At 46.5% G+C, this 15,468-nt stretch overlaps 1 long non-coding RNA gene across 1 annotated transcript in view; it reads left to right on the top strand.

The window, feature by feature from the left end:
• The first annotated feature begins 447 nt into the window (after positions 1-447).
• The window catches only part of LOC132581230 (uncharacterized), a 73,168-nt gene continuing 58,147 nt past the window's right edge, over positions 448-15,468 (top strand). The window contains exon 1 of the long non-coding RNA XR_009556114.1: positions 448-650. This is a non-coding gene — a long non-coding RNA (uncharacterized LOC132581230). The remainder of the gene's footprint in view (positions 651-15,468) is intronic.

Genomic DNA, 15,468 nt, shown 5'->3' with positions numbered 1-15,468 from the left:
AAGCATTTTTCAGGCTGGGACTTGTACTAGTGTGTCTCTGATCTGTCTCTATCCGTGTTTGGGAGAGAGATGCTGCATATATGCTAAAAGATAGACTCTTCATGTACCAGTGCCAAGAGCTAGCATTCAGAGAGTTCCAGATGATATATTTTCAGCCCTGGTCTCTGCTGTTAAAGGGTTTTCAACTACTTAGTGCAACCGAAGCCACAGATATTTGTAAGTGCAAGGTGTGTGTGTATTGAGATGGAGGGGGTTAACAGCAAGGTGCGCTGTGCCAGCTAGTTGGACATTCGCACAGGGTAGCTGTGCTTTAGTGTCTAATGCAGAAATCTTTTTCTGATTAATTCTGAACTGCTTTCCGATATCACTGCCACAGATTATGCTGAACCAGTCTGCATAGATCCTTGATTTACCTCTCTGTTCACTATGCCAGACATTGCCTTTACTCATTTTTCCCCCAATGAATGTGTATGCTAAGAAGGAGAACTACATTCCACTGTGTAATCTTAGGCAAACACGGCCTGGCTGTTGCTTCTGCATTAATCAAAGTTTCTCTCATCTTGTTTTATTTTCCCCAGCATCTTAATCAGTGGTCTTGGCTGTTTCCCAGCTTCTCAGATGTATGTACAGTAGGACTGATACTTGTCCAGGTAAATAAGGCTCAACTCTGGTGTGGCGTGCTTTGGTTTCGATTGTATGCAGGGAACTACAGGGGAATGGAAGAGGGGCTAATGTAAAGAAACCAGTTATTGCCTTTTTTTTTGGTCCTAGTTCTGAAAATAAATTAAACTCTACTTATGAAGATGTTTCCCTTTTAGTTAATGCTTATATGCAGTGGTGAGTCTAGTCAAGACTAAATTCTCTCTAGGAGCTAAAACAAGGATGTCAAACATGTGGCCCGGGGACCGAATCAGGCCCCCAGAGGGCTCCTGTCAGGCCCCCAAGCAACTGGCTGGCATCTGCTTCCTTCTCCTTCTCTCTTGCTTCCTTCTGCATAACAGCTTGCTTTGCCAGACTCTCTCAATCGCACAGCAGAGCTATGAGCCAAGTCGCTCTTCCTTCTATTGGCTGAGGCTCCTCCCCCTCCTGTTCCCTGGGGAAAGAGGGAAAGAGCCAGAACTTCCTTTGCCCAGTTCCCTGGATCCCATGGGAGAAATTCAAAGAAAGCACCTTTAAGACTGAGTGCTGATGTTTTAAGTGGTTTTTTTTTATATCTTTGTGTTTGTCTGTGTCCTTTATAAAGTTTATACCTCTGCTACCTGTTCATAAATAGGTACACAAATGGCCTGGCCCAACCCAACATGACTCGGCCTGACAAAGTCTCATTTATGTCAGATTCGGCCAAATGAATTTGACACCCCTGAGCTAAAACTCTGAATTGCCGAGTTCCATTTAGGGACACAAATTTGTTACTTGCTTTTCCTCTTAAGTCATATGTGACTTGACTTGTGATTATGTATATTTTGTTTTACATAGAGGAATAAGCACACCCTTCCTTCATTAGTCCTTCTTTCCTGAATGCAAATTCCTGAGACTCCATTTAATGTTTGGATGTTGGGAAGTGTTAATACAAAGTGCTCGTATTAGAAGAATGTTACACAAATCTATGTGCATTGTCTAGTTTGGCCCATATCATTCTGCCTGTTAAAAACCCAGACAGAGAGAAAAGGGAGTCTGAGAATGATGGTTGCAGGGTAGAGCTTGGTTGTGTTTGAATAGGCAGTGAAGAGAAAACAGGAGATATTAGACACACACAGCAACAAAGCCTGCTGAGGGAAAATCAGCATGAATTCTGCAAAAAGGAAATCCTGCCTCACCAAAAGTTCTTTGAGAAAACAAGGAGGCATGCAGATAGCAGTGACCTGGTAGACATTATGTACTGGATTTTCAAAAGGCTTTTGTCAAGGTACCACACCAAAGACTCATGAACTAGGCTGAGCTGTCATGGCATAAGAGGGTTCTCTTATGTATTAAAAATTAGTTAAATGACTGGAAGCAAAGAGTAGGAGTAAATGGACAATTCTTTCAGTAGTCCCACAAGGACTTAAATTGGAGTTGGTGCAACTTAATTTGTTTATCAGTGTGGAAATGGGAGTGAACTGTGTAGTGCCTAGGGATGAGCACAGACCAGGAAAGCCCAGTTTGGGATTTGCGAACTGGGATGCCCTGAACTGAACACCCAAGCAAAACCTGTCTGAATTGAACCAGTTCAGGGTCCTCTTGTAAACACACGCATACAGCTTCTGGGTGGTGTCAGGCATCACCCCCAATGTGCCCACATTACCCATAGTGACATAAGCATGTTGGGTGACACAGTTGTGTCACTTCTGGATGATGTCACTTCTGGATGGAGGTGTGCTGGGGGCAGAACCCAGAATCCACTTCCAGAATCTGGAAGTGGCATTCATGCATTGGGAGATGGGCAGAAGCTCAGTGAGTGTTCAAGGAAAGGCTGCTTCACCGCACCTGGATCCAGAATTCATGGGCAGGGCAAAATTTGATTTGATTCAAATTTTGGCTCGGGTTTGGGTCTGTGCCCATCCCTAGTAGTGGCCAGGGTTGCAGTTGACACAAAACTATTCAGGATGAGAGAAACCAAAGCCAACTGTAGAGAGTTCTGGGAGGATCTGCACAAATTTGGTGAGGGAGCAACGATGTGGCAAATGAAGTTCAGTGTAGCTAAGTATAAACTGATGTACACTGGAACAAAAATTCCCAACTTTAAATATATGCTAATGGACTTTAGGATTATAATGGATAGCTCATTGAAAATTTTAACCCCATGCTGCGACAGTGAAAAAGGCAAACTCCGTGCTGGGGATTGTTAGGAAAGGAACTGAAAATAAAACAGTCAGTATTATAATGCCTCTGTACAGATTTATGGCGTGGGTTCATTTGAAATACTATGTGCAGTTCTTTGTCACTGTATTTCAAAAAGAACATTGCAGAGCTGGAAAAAGTACAGAAGATGGCAACCAAGATGAGGGATGGCAACCTGTGAGGGAAGGCTAAAAGGTCTGAGACATTTCAGTTTAAAAAACAAAAAAGAAAGGAGGAGTGGCCAACCAGTTCCTCTGGAGGTCCAACAACAGGGCATAGAGGCCCAATATTGCCTCCTAGCTCTGGGGTTTCTAGGTTTAGTGCCTCTGAGTGTGGAGAATCCCCTTTCTGTCACTATAACTAATAGCCATTGGTAGAATTATCCTTGTACTTCTTAACACAATGATTGAAGGGCAGCCCAATCCAGACATAAGTGGCCAGCCGTGGTGTAGCTGCCGACCCGCTAGTAGACTTCCTGAGGACTTTGGCATGCTGGACCATGGGGAGGGGAGAGGTGTAGCTTGCTGTGCGGGAGACGGTCACCATGGCAATGCCGCTGGCATAGGCACACAAGGGAGGCAGAGGCAGCCAGAGGGGAGGGCCAGCCCACCCCCCCATTGGCCAATCCTGGAGCATGCACTGCAGCTCATGTCAGTCAGGGATGGGGAGAGGAAGCCTCACAGAGGCAGATAGCCATCCCCAACCCGCCCCCAAACAGAACGGAGCCAATGATGGGCAGACCTCACAGGCAAAGGAGAGATGTCCCACCAACGCGGGGAGGGAACAGGAGTGAGGCTGGGCATGCGCGCATGAGAAGCCTGGCTTGGTGGCAAGGCAGAGGTGGGGGCGAGACAAGGCCACATGGGACCATGGAGAAGCCATCAATCCCCTCACACCCTCCTGCTGTCAGAGACTCTGCCAATGTCAGGCAGACAAGCAGGAAGTACTAAGTGCAGGTGTTTGCTGTCATAGACAGTGACTGGAATGTGTCTGGGAGTGAGCAAGCCAGCAGCAGACCCCCCACCCAGAGACCCCTTGTGTTGCCTTGATGCCCCCTGCCATGTGCACAGAACACCTTCCCCGGGGGCCTCGGAACTCAGAGTGCGAGTGCATCAGCCGCAGAACTCTGAGTCCACTTCATCAGCCCCCCTTAGTGTCCTGCGCACAACAGCCCAGACAGGCTGAAGGGCGGCACTCCCCTCCCCTGTCCAGTCATGCAGGGGGCAGTGTGACGGCTCATAGACCGTTCCCCCCATAAAACCAAGTCTGCCCACCCTCCCAGGCATTCCCTTGGAGAGACCACTGATGGGGGGGGGGGGGTTGCCCAGGGAATTTGCAGCAGATGCCAAGCAGGAGAGACAACAGAGGGCACAGCTCAGACTTTATTTTTCCAGAACAGAGTGCAACAGTCTCCCTGGCGCGCACTGGGCAGTCTCGCCGTGGTCGGGGCTCCATTCCGAGCGGCGGGCAGAAACAGCTGAGGGGGGGGGGTGGAGCAACACACATGGAAGCCTCTCTGTTAGAGTTCCACCTGCAAAATGGAGATAGAGATCAAGAGCACCTGCAGGGGCGGCAGCTGGAAGAGCAGGCTGCATTTCAGCCGGGCACTCTCTTAAAGGGACAGTCTCTGACCCACCTCCCCACAACGAGGCAGCTGCCACACACACACCCTGTGCCCTGCCAGGGGTTGAGAACGTGGCAGAGGGCAGACCAAGGGAAGGGAGCAGGCAGCAGCACAGGGGAGTGGGGTCAGCAAATGCCCCCTGCCGGAGCCCACTGCCAGGTTCAAGTGCCAGAGACACTCGCACACCAAGCGGTCGAGAGCGAGGGGAGGGGGAGGCTGGGGGGGACAGTGGAACTTACCCAGCCATGGGCGGCAGTCCTCGCATGCAGAGCCTCCGGGAGCTCGGAACCTGTGGAGATCTGGAAACAAGAGCAGTTAGCCCCAAGGGAGAGACCTCTCTCCCCCTCATAAATCAAAGATACTGTCAAAGCAACCGCCCAGTGCATAATCCGTCACCAGTGTGCCTGCCTGTCCCTCACTCTAAGTCTGTATGGCTGGGAGCTCACTGGCAGAACTTCCCACCATGCGCTCCTCTCCCTAACAACTGATTTGTGTGAGGCCAGAGTGGAAGTATTTCTAGGAGGGGGGATACCACGATTGGGTGCTGGGGAGGGGGCTCGTCAGCCCGAGGTGCGAGGGGATTGGTGAGGCAATCACACTGCTCCCTAAGGGGTTTGTGAGCTTCTGCAGAGGCGACCTTTGTTTTTGGTTTCAATGAGTGCCTATGGGCCATGCCGCCATTTTTGCTGGCGTAAAGTTGCGCCTCTCGGGGGGGGGGGTCATGTCCTGGGCCAAACTGCTCAGGAAGTCGCTTAAGCCTGGCCGCGCCCCCAACTCCACCCCCCGCCTGAACACCGTGCTCCGCCTCACTTCTCCCCACACTCGGGCGCAGCCCTCAGCCGCTGCTGCCCTCGGGTGGAGCAGCGCTCAGGCGGTCCCCCGCCCACATAACTCCCTTCCACTGTGGCGGCACTGGTCGTACGTCGGTGCAAACCCTTCCTGTACCCATGTAGTGGCTCGTCTGCTCCCAAAAGACTCCCCCCCCCCCGAATTGTGCTGTAAGTATAGAATTTGCTGCCAGAGGCTGTATTGATGGCCACAGGCATAAATGGCTTTAAAAGAAGATTAGACAGGTTCATAGAGGACAGGTCTATAAGTGGCTACTAACCATGGTGACTAAAGGGACTCTCCACATTCAGAGGCAGTAAACCTCTAAAAACCAGTGCCTGAAGGTAATATCAGGGGAAGGCTTCAACCTTTATTCTTTGCCCTGTTGTTGGCCCTCCAGAAGAATGGATGGCTGCTATGTGAGACAGGATGCTAGGTTAGATGGACCACTGCTGGTCTGATCTAGCCAGGCTCCTCTTATGAGATCCATATATGAATGGGTGTGTTGCTAGAGTTCAGATAGATACAAAAGCGTTGCCAATGCACATTTAAAGGGAAACTCTTTAATTTTTGATCATAGTGAATCATAGTGGAATGGAGGACAATTAGATCTGTGTCAGTACAGCGGGATATTCTGGTAGGCCTGTTCTACATCTCTTCCCTGTATTCAAACTGGCCTTTGGCAATTTACTATTGATAATAGCCATCTAGCCTAGTATTTTTGTCTAGTATTTTGTCCCAGCAAGAAACTGTTGTCAAAATCAAGCAATTCACTGATGGTACACATTAGAGCTACCAAGTTAGGCGGTGCAAGCCTGGACTAAACCTTGCTCCGGAGAAAGGAACATTCAACACAGGATGTTAAAAAAAAAATCATCTTCCTTCGTTGTTTGTTACCTGTAGTTTTATATTTTTTATGGATGCCCTTGAAATAAGACTATGGGTTGCCTGCTCATCTTGAATAGTATTATAATGTTCTTGGTTTCTGGGAACTGGCTTTATGTAAAGCAGTTGCTTCTACTGCATTGTTTACTAAAAGTATAGTAGTTTCAGAAGAGGAAAATTCTAATTAGCATTATACTAGAGAATAGATATGTTTATTTTTAATGCTGCAGTTGTTTCAGACCCATGACACACAGTACCTTGATTTAAGGACAAACTCTTTACACTCAATGCCAGTGTGAATGATTCACTCTCGTGACAGTAGTGTTAGTTTAATACAGCTGGGAATATTCATATTGTTTTTTCTGCAAGGTGGCTCAAAAATCATAGGTTGAATTACTGTAAACGTCTGAATTATTGACCATCAGTTTGGAAACATTTTTTTTTCATTTGCAGATTACATGACATCAGGATACTTCTTAATGTGCCTAAGCTGATAAATATGTTTTCTGTTTCTGGGATAGTCAATGTACACAATTGTCAGAAGGCACCTCCATAGAAAAGTCACCGCATGAGAGCTAGTCATACCATGAGACTCCACCATCTCATCCAATCCAGTTATTAAAAGGCTGCCCTCATTCTCATCTATCATGAATTTACTCCACTTGCATCAGAGTTTTGTTGGCTTAGTAGCAAGTGTGCTGTTTTTGGGCAGTATTGGTGTGATGAAACATGATACACAATGTATGGGCAGTCTTGGGTTTAGAGCTCCTTGTCTCTGATCCGGCAGACGGAGACAAGACACTGTTTTTTTCAGACAAAACTTCAAAGGGAGGCAGACTGCAAAATTAGTGTCAGTCTTTCTGATAGATTTCAATCTCATTAGACCTTTCCTGGAACAATGAATTCCTATCATATTACCGGTATTAAATTAGTTTAACAAATCTTGGAGATGGTAATCTTTTCTGTTCTGGGTTAGTTCTGTTGTGTATATAGAAATATCAAAATGTAAGCTTAATTACCCCAGAGTTGGAAACGACTGGTGCTTGTACAGGGGACTACCTTTACCTTTATCATTTAGCTATATAGATATATGCAGGCATATTATGTGCATGACAGCTAAGGACACACTTCATGTGTTTGATAAATGTGGCTCTAGTTCACAGAAGCCAATGACCGAATTTATCTTTTAGTCTTTAAATACCAGAAGATTCTCTTGTTTTTCTGTGACAGACAAACATGGCTGCCCCATGAAAAATTGGGCAGAATGATCATTTCTTCTAAGACAATAGGGCAAGACATTATTTTGAATTTGGTTCACTGTTATGGTGGTAGTCAAGAAATAAAGGTAATCTCTGATAGTATTTGTGCCAATCTGTGAGTGTAACTCAATATTATTTCTAGTGTCACCAAATTCTTGATCTCACCTTCCGTTTTATTTAGCAAAGTATTCCACAGTCAGCCTGCAAACTGAATCATGCAATCTAACTTTTGATTAATTCACCAGGTAACCATAAACTTTACTTGTTTGTTTTGTGTCTAGCTCTTGTGACCGACATGAGCAGGGCTTTTTTTGTAGCAGAAAATCCTTCGCATATTAGGCCACACACTCCTGATGTAGCCAATCCTCCTGGAGTTTACAATAGGCCCTGTACTAAGAGCTCTGTAAGCTCTTGGAGGACTGGCTGCATCAGGGGTGTGTGTGGCCTAATATGCAAAGAAGTTCCAACTACAAAAAAAGCCCTCTTGTTAGTGTCTCACCCTCCCTATTGCTTTTAATGAAGAAATCAAATTATCCATCTTCTAAATGGCATTTTTAGCCCTTAGGAGAATCTACCTTTTTGTCTCATTGCTTCAACCTGCCATTTAAAGGTGCCCATATCTGGAGTTTAACTGAAGCTGCATGCTGTTTATCAGTATGGAGCAGGCTCACATTCCTTGGCAGCAGGACTTTTTTTGAGCAGGCATGCAGTTTCGGCTGCCTTGGCATCAGGGGGTTTGGCCTAATATGCAAATGAGCTATTGCTGGGCTTTTTCTACAAAAAAGCCCCATGTGAAACAATGGTGACATAATGGGATGAGTTCTTGCTGGGCTTTTTCTGCAAAAAAAAAAAAAAAAAAGCCCTACTTGAGAGAAAATGCATGCTTTAATGCAAAAAAAAGGAGGACGATGTTCTCTGGGGGATCAGTACTGCATGGCATGAAGTATCCTTTGGCTGATAACATTGTCATGGCCTGTATTAATTCACTTGTGGAACTTGCTAGCAGAGGATGGGATTCAGTGTTTTGGAACAGATTATGTGAAATGTTGTAGGCTGGTAGTTGCTTTGTTTCTCCTGTATGTCAAACTGTGTAATTATATTAGAAGTAGGTTAAAAAATCATGGGTTCCTGTTCACGTCCATCATCTCTCTTTGCCCCCCACCCCCACCTCCGCCCCCAGCTTAAGCATCTGAAGCATGCAAAGTGAACTTTTGAAACATTGAAGGCAGGAAGGGTGGAATCTATTTAGCAGCATTGCAAAAATGTCACTGAACAGGTAGAATCTATTATGATGGTTATGGTGGTGGAGAGCAGCTATTCCTGGTCTGGGGACTCCTCTCATCCCAGTCACCTGTTTTGTGAAGCTTTACCAAGGGTGTCAAACTCATATGTTAGGAGGGCCAGATCTGACACAAATTGGACTTTGTGCGGTCAGACCGTGTGTGTCATAAAATGTAATGTGAAGTAGGGGAGATATAAACTTTATAAAGGAAACAGGAGGGAGGGATTATGTTTATGTTTTACGTTTTAACTTAAAATACAAACATACTTAAAACTCTTGTAATATTTTGTTTAAAATTGAAAGGTGGGGGAAGAGTGGGATTTGGCAATGCAATTTTTAAAACGGAACATCAAGAAAAATCACAAGAATCACAGCAGAAACTAAAAAATATAAAATGCTCTGAGCCTGGGAAAACAATGAAATGATATTGCAAGCTTCTCTCCCACACTACCCCAAGGGTCTAATCAGATTGGCAATGGCTCTCCAGTGTAATATCTCCCTTTGGCTGTGGTTAGAATACTCACTAGGCACTAGTTCTGAGATCCATTGAGCAGAGACAAGTTGGCTCAAAGCATCAGCCCTTTATTTGCAAGGACGCAACTCCAGGGAAGCATGAGCTTCTGCTGTCTATATAGGAACGCTGAAAGTGAAACTGATCTCCACTTCATTGAAGCACATTACAGCACATAGGCCGATTCCTCACAAGCGTCACTCCGACCCCATGCTTTTGTTTCCCCCGGTGCAAGTGATCGATTTCCCACCAGTTGCTTGTTAGACGCATTTTGACACAGGGCTCCCTCCAGTTTCCTGTGAAGTTTTGTGATGCTGTCTTTTAAGGAATACAATGCCGTGCATGAAATTGTAAGGAGGCTCGCATCAAAATGTGCCTGCAGACCAACTGGTGGGAAATTACTTGCTTGCACTGAGGGAAATAGACTCCTGGAGGTGGAGCCAGGCCTGCAGCCACGGGGGGGGGGGGGTAGAAGCATGGGGGGGCACAGCCCCTCCACCCAACCCCCCCTCAGACCTTTATGGCCCGTCCTTTTCCCAGCCCCTGCTCTCTCCGCCACCACTTTTCTTCTGGCAGCTCTGGCATCCCCATCCCCCTCTGCGCAGCACCTCTCCCTTCCATCCAGCCACCAATTCACCCACTGGGTGAAACTGTAAAGAGTGGACTTCTGGGGCTCTTGCAAGGTGCCTCCCCGACGATCACGTGATCGGCTGGAAAAGCTGCACTGAAGCTGGCGGTTCTTACGCCTCTTTCTGGCGCAATCAGAAAGTTCAATGGGTGAGTGGGTGGCTGGGTGGGAGGGAGGGGGAGGTACTGCATGGAGGGTGGCAGGGCTGCCAGAGCCATGGAGAGAAAAGTTGCAGCAGAAAGAGTGGAGGTTGCCAGAGGGGGGGCCCCTCCATCCAAAATTTTTCCCGTGGGGCCCCCCCAACCAGAATTTTCTGGCTGTGGACCTGGGTGGAGCAACACTAGTGAGAAATCAGTCAAAGTTATAAAGAAAAATGTCTCCGGGTCCTAGCTATCTGGGCACAGAAACTTTAATGGAAAATGCATTCCACATTTTCCTTGCAGCTTTACAAACCCAGAATTACTTGCTGCTTCAGACTGCAAGGACAAGGAAGAAGGAGCTGGGAGCTTTGTCAGTCTCAGAGCTTCAAAGGGTGAGGACAGGAGGGGGAGAAAAGAGCCCCAGGGGCCTGATTAAAGCCCTGGTGGGATGGTTCTGGCCTACAGGCTGGACATTTGACACCCCTGCATTACAGTTAACTTCTCAGTGTCATCAGTAGCTGAAAGAGAAAACATACGTTGCCATCCCATTTGCTCCCATACACTTACTTTATCCTTATGCCTCATCCATGACTCTCCCCTTTTTCCCATTGTTGAAAGTTGGGCTTGCAGGTTCCATAGTAGCTGTCTTGTTTTGCTCATGTTTGCTTTGTAAAAGTGTCAGATACATTTGTGCAGTAGCATTGTCTCAGGCCACTAGACTGCTGTGCAGCTGTGTTATGTTTCTGTTGTGATGCAGCCCTGATTCCATTATAAAAATGCCCTCCTGAACATTTTTTGTTTTACATACTTCATGAAATGCCAGGAGCATAAACACCTTCTTGACCGCCTCAGGTAGGCCATTCCAGGAAGAGGGGGCTACAGAGAAAAGTCTATGCGTAGGATAGCACCTGCAGAAGGCAGTGCTCAAATTAAAGAATTTGTCATGGTGCGACATACATTGAGAGGCAGTCTTGCAGGTATGAGGGTCCAAGGCCATGAAGGACTTTATATGTGATAGCCAGCATCTCGAATTGAACCCGGCAACTGATACACAGCCATTTCCCCTCTTGTAACTCTTTCATAATGTGGAATTATTTGCATGGTTTCTAATCTAGGCTGCCATCACAGAAATGGGCAGTGCTTTTTTTTGTAGCAGGAACTCTTTTGCATATTACAGGGGTGGCCAATGATAGCTTTCCAGATGCTTTTTGCCTACAGCTCCCATCAGTCCCAGCCATTGGCCCACTGGCTGGGGCTGATGGGAGTTGTAGGCAAAAAACATCTGGAGAGCTACCGTTGGCCACCCCTGGCATATTAGGTCACACACCCCTGATGTAGGCAATCCTCCTGGAGCTTACAGAAGGTCATGTACTAAGAGCCCTGTAAGCTGTTGGAGGATTGGCTACATCAGGGGTGTGTGGCCTAATATGCAAAGGAGTTCCTGCTACAAAAAAGCCCTGGAAATGGGTAATCATGGAAACCACATGTGTTTCTTACTGAACCCTAATTTACTGTTTCCTTCCCGATCTGCCACCAGATCTGATCCATAAAATGTAGCATTCTGCTTTGCTCTGTCCTTTGCTGGGGACACCTTCTGTCCTGCTGTCTCCCTCCACTTGCTTCATTCATGGCATTGGTAACCTGAATAGCTACAGAATCTTGTCAAGATTAATTGTCCATGTGGGCTTTCTTACTTAAAGTGATGCAGGCATCTTCAGTGCACATTCTCAGTAGTGCCACTGGACTTGCATGGCTATATACATTACAGCAAGCACTTTAAATGCCCACATTAAGAAGCAAGTTTATGAATCTGGCAAGTCCCAGTGAGGATCAGGGGTCTGCAGTTTGTGAGTGGGTGAGGACGGAAGTGGCATCTGGACTGCTAGATAATGTAGTAAATGCTTCATCTAGCTGTGTGCAGTACTAAATCCCTAATTTTAACCAATCTATGCATGACATTTTAGGATGAGATTTGCCTTTTTGCTTTCTACTGATTTATAGCCTCTGTGCACTGATCCAGGGCCTGAGGATCCATTTTTCTGCTCCCAACTCCTCCCTATGTTGTCCTCTTCTTAACCTTTTGCCAAAACCCTCAAGGAAGATTGTGCTGGAGGAGGGGTAGGGTTGTTGTGCATTTTACATGCCCATGCTGGTCTTCTCTCCCAAATGACAAAGAAGCTGGTAGCAACAATGAGTTACTACCTAAGGTCAGAGTTTATGGTTCCCCTTACACAAGGGCAGGGGGCACTAAATTTCGACTCTTTCCAGCAAATCTAACTATTGCTTTGGTAATAGTCAACATCTTGGTCATTTCCTTAGCTAATGCTCCCTCAAGGGACATGGATAATCCTTCTTGCCCTTCCTTTACTCTTTGTAGTACTGGTTTAGCAAAATGGATGCAAACTGAAGCATGTATGGCTGTGAGCAAAACAGAAAACAGTAAAGGCCTGAGAAAAGCTGAAATGATACACAGCTTCTTTCTGATTTGTCTAGTATTTCTTTGGAGTTCAAATTGTATGTTTGAACACAGAGAATAGGGTCATTTCGCCTTTTATTCTTTCGTTTTCAGCTACCAAAGCGGACACTTCACTCCAGTTCCACACATCATAAAAATGTCTAGCGACTAGCCCACTTGCAAGCAGGGAACCCGCAGATAACTCCTGGTGGGAGGGAAATCCCATCCCCTTGCTGGTTCTTACTTTTTGTTTCTGATTGGTTGATGTTCACTATAAAAACCCACTCTTATTTCTGCAACAGGAGTGCTTGTGTGTACCACATCTCTGCTCTTGTTCTTGTCTGGTGTTAAACCCTGCCTCCACTGATGTTCTCTGCTGCCTTCATTGGCAACGGAGAAATTGCAGTGCCTTTTAAAAGTTGTTCTGGTGGTTGTAATTGCTTTTTCAGTGTCACCTCTTACTAGAAGCTAGATTGCTAGGTCTGGATGACATAAATCTCTGTGGGTGTGTGAGGGGGGGTGGGTGGAACACAAGGTCAATCTGCCTGGCATGTGGCATTAGGTTTATTTAGAAAATCTATATGCCACCTCTCCAGATACCTATTCAAAGTTCTATACAAGAAAGGAAGATTTTGTGTGGAGTGAATTCGGCCATCAGCCCAGTGCAGACTCCAGTTTTTGAGGCTCCCTTAGTGGCTTTCCCTTGAAGAGGTCCTTTAGTTCTGTGGTATCTGTCTTCATGTGAAGATATTGGATTTATTGGATTTCTATCCCGCCCTCCACTCCGAAGAGTCTCAGAGCGGCTCACAATCTCCTTTACCTTCCTCCCCCACAACAGACACCCTGTGAGGTGGGTGGGGCTGGAGAGGGCTCTCACAGCAGCTGCCCTTTCAAGGACAACCTCTGCCAGAGCTCTGGCTGACCCAAGGCCATGCTAGCAGGTGCAAGTGGAGGAGTGGGGAATCAAACCCGGTTCTCCCAGATAAGAGTCCGCACACTTAACCACTACACCAAACCGGCTCTCCGGTGGTGGTGACTCTTCCTCTGCACTGTGTGCATCCTTGCAATTGGATATATTTTGGATCTGAAGTACTCTTTCCTGACCTTCCCTGGTAATTTAGGAAATAGGATGTTTGTCTAGTCAACCTCCCCTTTCAGTATTTGCCCTGGCAAGCATGTCTGTGCCATCTGGAACTGTTGCTCAGGAAGCATGTCTCAAAGTACACCTTCCTTTGCCTGTTAGTCCTGGTTGGTCTGGACTATGCAGTTTTGTCTATGGGCAGCTACTGCATAGACTTCTCTGACTCACATCAGAGTGTTAACTAGACGGTTCTTTTAACATTTTCTTCCACCCAGATATAAAATAGACCAGAAGTGAGGATAGTTAAAATTTTGATTTTTGAAACACTCTATAGCATGGGTGTCAACCATGCAGCCTGTGGGATAGAAGTGGCCCATCTTATTCAGCCTGCGAGTAACTGGTGTGAGGGAGGGAAGTTGGATTCCCATGCTCCTATTTCTGGTGGGCAATCTCCAGCTGAAAACCTGCCCCTCCTGCTATTGATCAATAAAAAGAGGGAGAAAACGGTGGCACCTTTCTCTGATTTTATTTCTGTTGTAAACACAGCACAGACTAGGTGCTCTAGATTGTTATCCCAGACTTAAAAGCTGATGCACATGCACCAACACATGTGGAGCAAGTGAGAAACAGGAGGGAAGTTGGTTTGAGTTTTAACCCCCTAAAGCCATTGCAGCAGCTGCAACTGCTCCTTGTCCAGGGGTCAGGTGGGCAGCTCTTGGTCTTTAGGTGACCTGTGCCATGGTGGCCACTTGCTGAACCCTCGTTGCCTGAAGTGGTCTTCTGAGATCTGTTGCCCCCACAGCCATCATGTTGCCATGGCCACGTGCCTTTTGTCTGCTTAGAAGAACTAAAGCCCTGGGTTCTACTGCAGCCACATGCTGTATCTCTCATTGCAGCCACTCTCACCAGGCCAACTAGCAAGCCTTCCTCTTGCTAGTTTTCTTCTTTCCCTCACTTGATTTTTCCAAGTATCTGCCTCTCCCTTAGCTTGTCTTCTCCTTCCCTGGCTGCTTTTTTCTTTTCTGTCTGCTCCACTGCAACCAGAGTGGGGGGATGCCTCATGGGCAGAGGTGTGTGTATGTGGCCCTCTTGTCTGGCTCTGGTGCAGTAGCTGCATGTGACCCCCTTCTCTTCTAGAATGCCTTGTCAGGACTAGGTTGAGAGCAGCCTGCTGTCTGGTGGTATGGGCAGTGCCAGGAGCCAGTTCTCTTCAGCTCAGAATGCCTCTTGTCTGGGGTGCACACACATGAGCACCCAAAGGAGTAGGTGGACTGAGGAGAAGGGAAAGTACACCTTGGTGGTAACCAGCAGTGCACAACTTCTTCTTTGTAGCGTGGACAACCAGAACATGGCTGTAAAAACTCAAAGTGAGATTGCTTAAGGTTTACAGATTTTCTAAGGTAGAAAAAAGCTCAAATAAGTGTCCTTTTCTGTGTTTGACAGCTCCTGCTCTTTATCACGCCCCCCCTCCCAACAGCCAACAGAAGGATTCAGGACTAAGGAGGAAAGGAGGAGGGCGAAGACCTCCTTAAAGAACTCTTATGTCTCCCTCTTTCTTTGTTTCTTCCTCCCCCCCCCCCAGTTTTTTCTCTACATCCCTCCATCCCCCAAATAAGCCCTCTCCAACACCCTAGCACCAGTGACAGTAAACAAGGGAAAAAGCAGGAAAAAGGTGAGGAGTGTTTTAAAAATCTTATTTTGGGTTTTAAAATAAATATACTAGATAATCAAATATAGGGAGAAAAATAACAGCCACATGACAGTAATGGAATTACAGGTTATGAATATGACAATTTATGCAAGGCAAAACATCCAGGAGTATTACAGAATTTATGACAACACTAAGTTTGTTATGATCCTCTCCCCTTAGCCAGATAGCAGCAAGAGGATTCATCAGTAGCTGTGTATATGTATTTAAATGTCTGGACTAAAAGGGGTGACACATTAACACTACC

This window comes from Heteronotia binoei, chromosome 13, assembly GCF_032191835.1.
Source record: "Heteronotia binoei isolate CCM8104 ecotype False Entrance Well chromosome 13, APGP_CSIRO_Hbin_v1, whole genome shotgun sequence".
Classification (NCBI taxonomy): Eukaryota; Metazoa; Chordata; class Lepidosauria; order Squamata; family Gekkonidae; genus Heteronotia; species Heteronotia binoei.
This window is presented reverse-complemented; position numbering and strand designations above follow the sequence as displayed.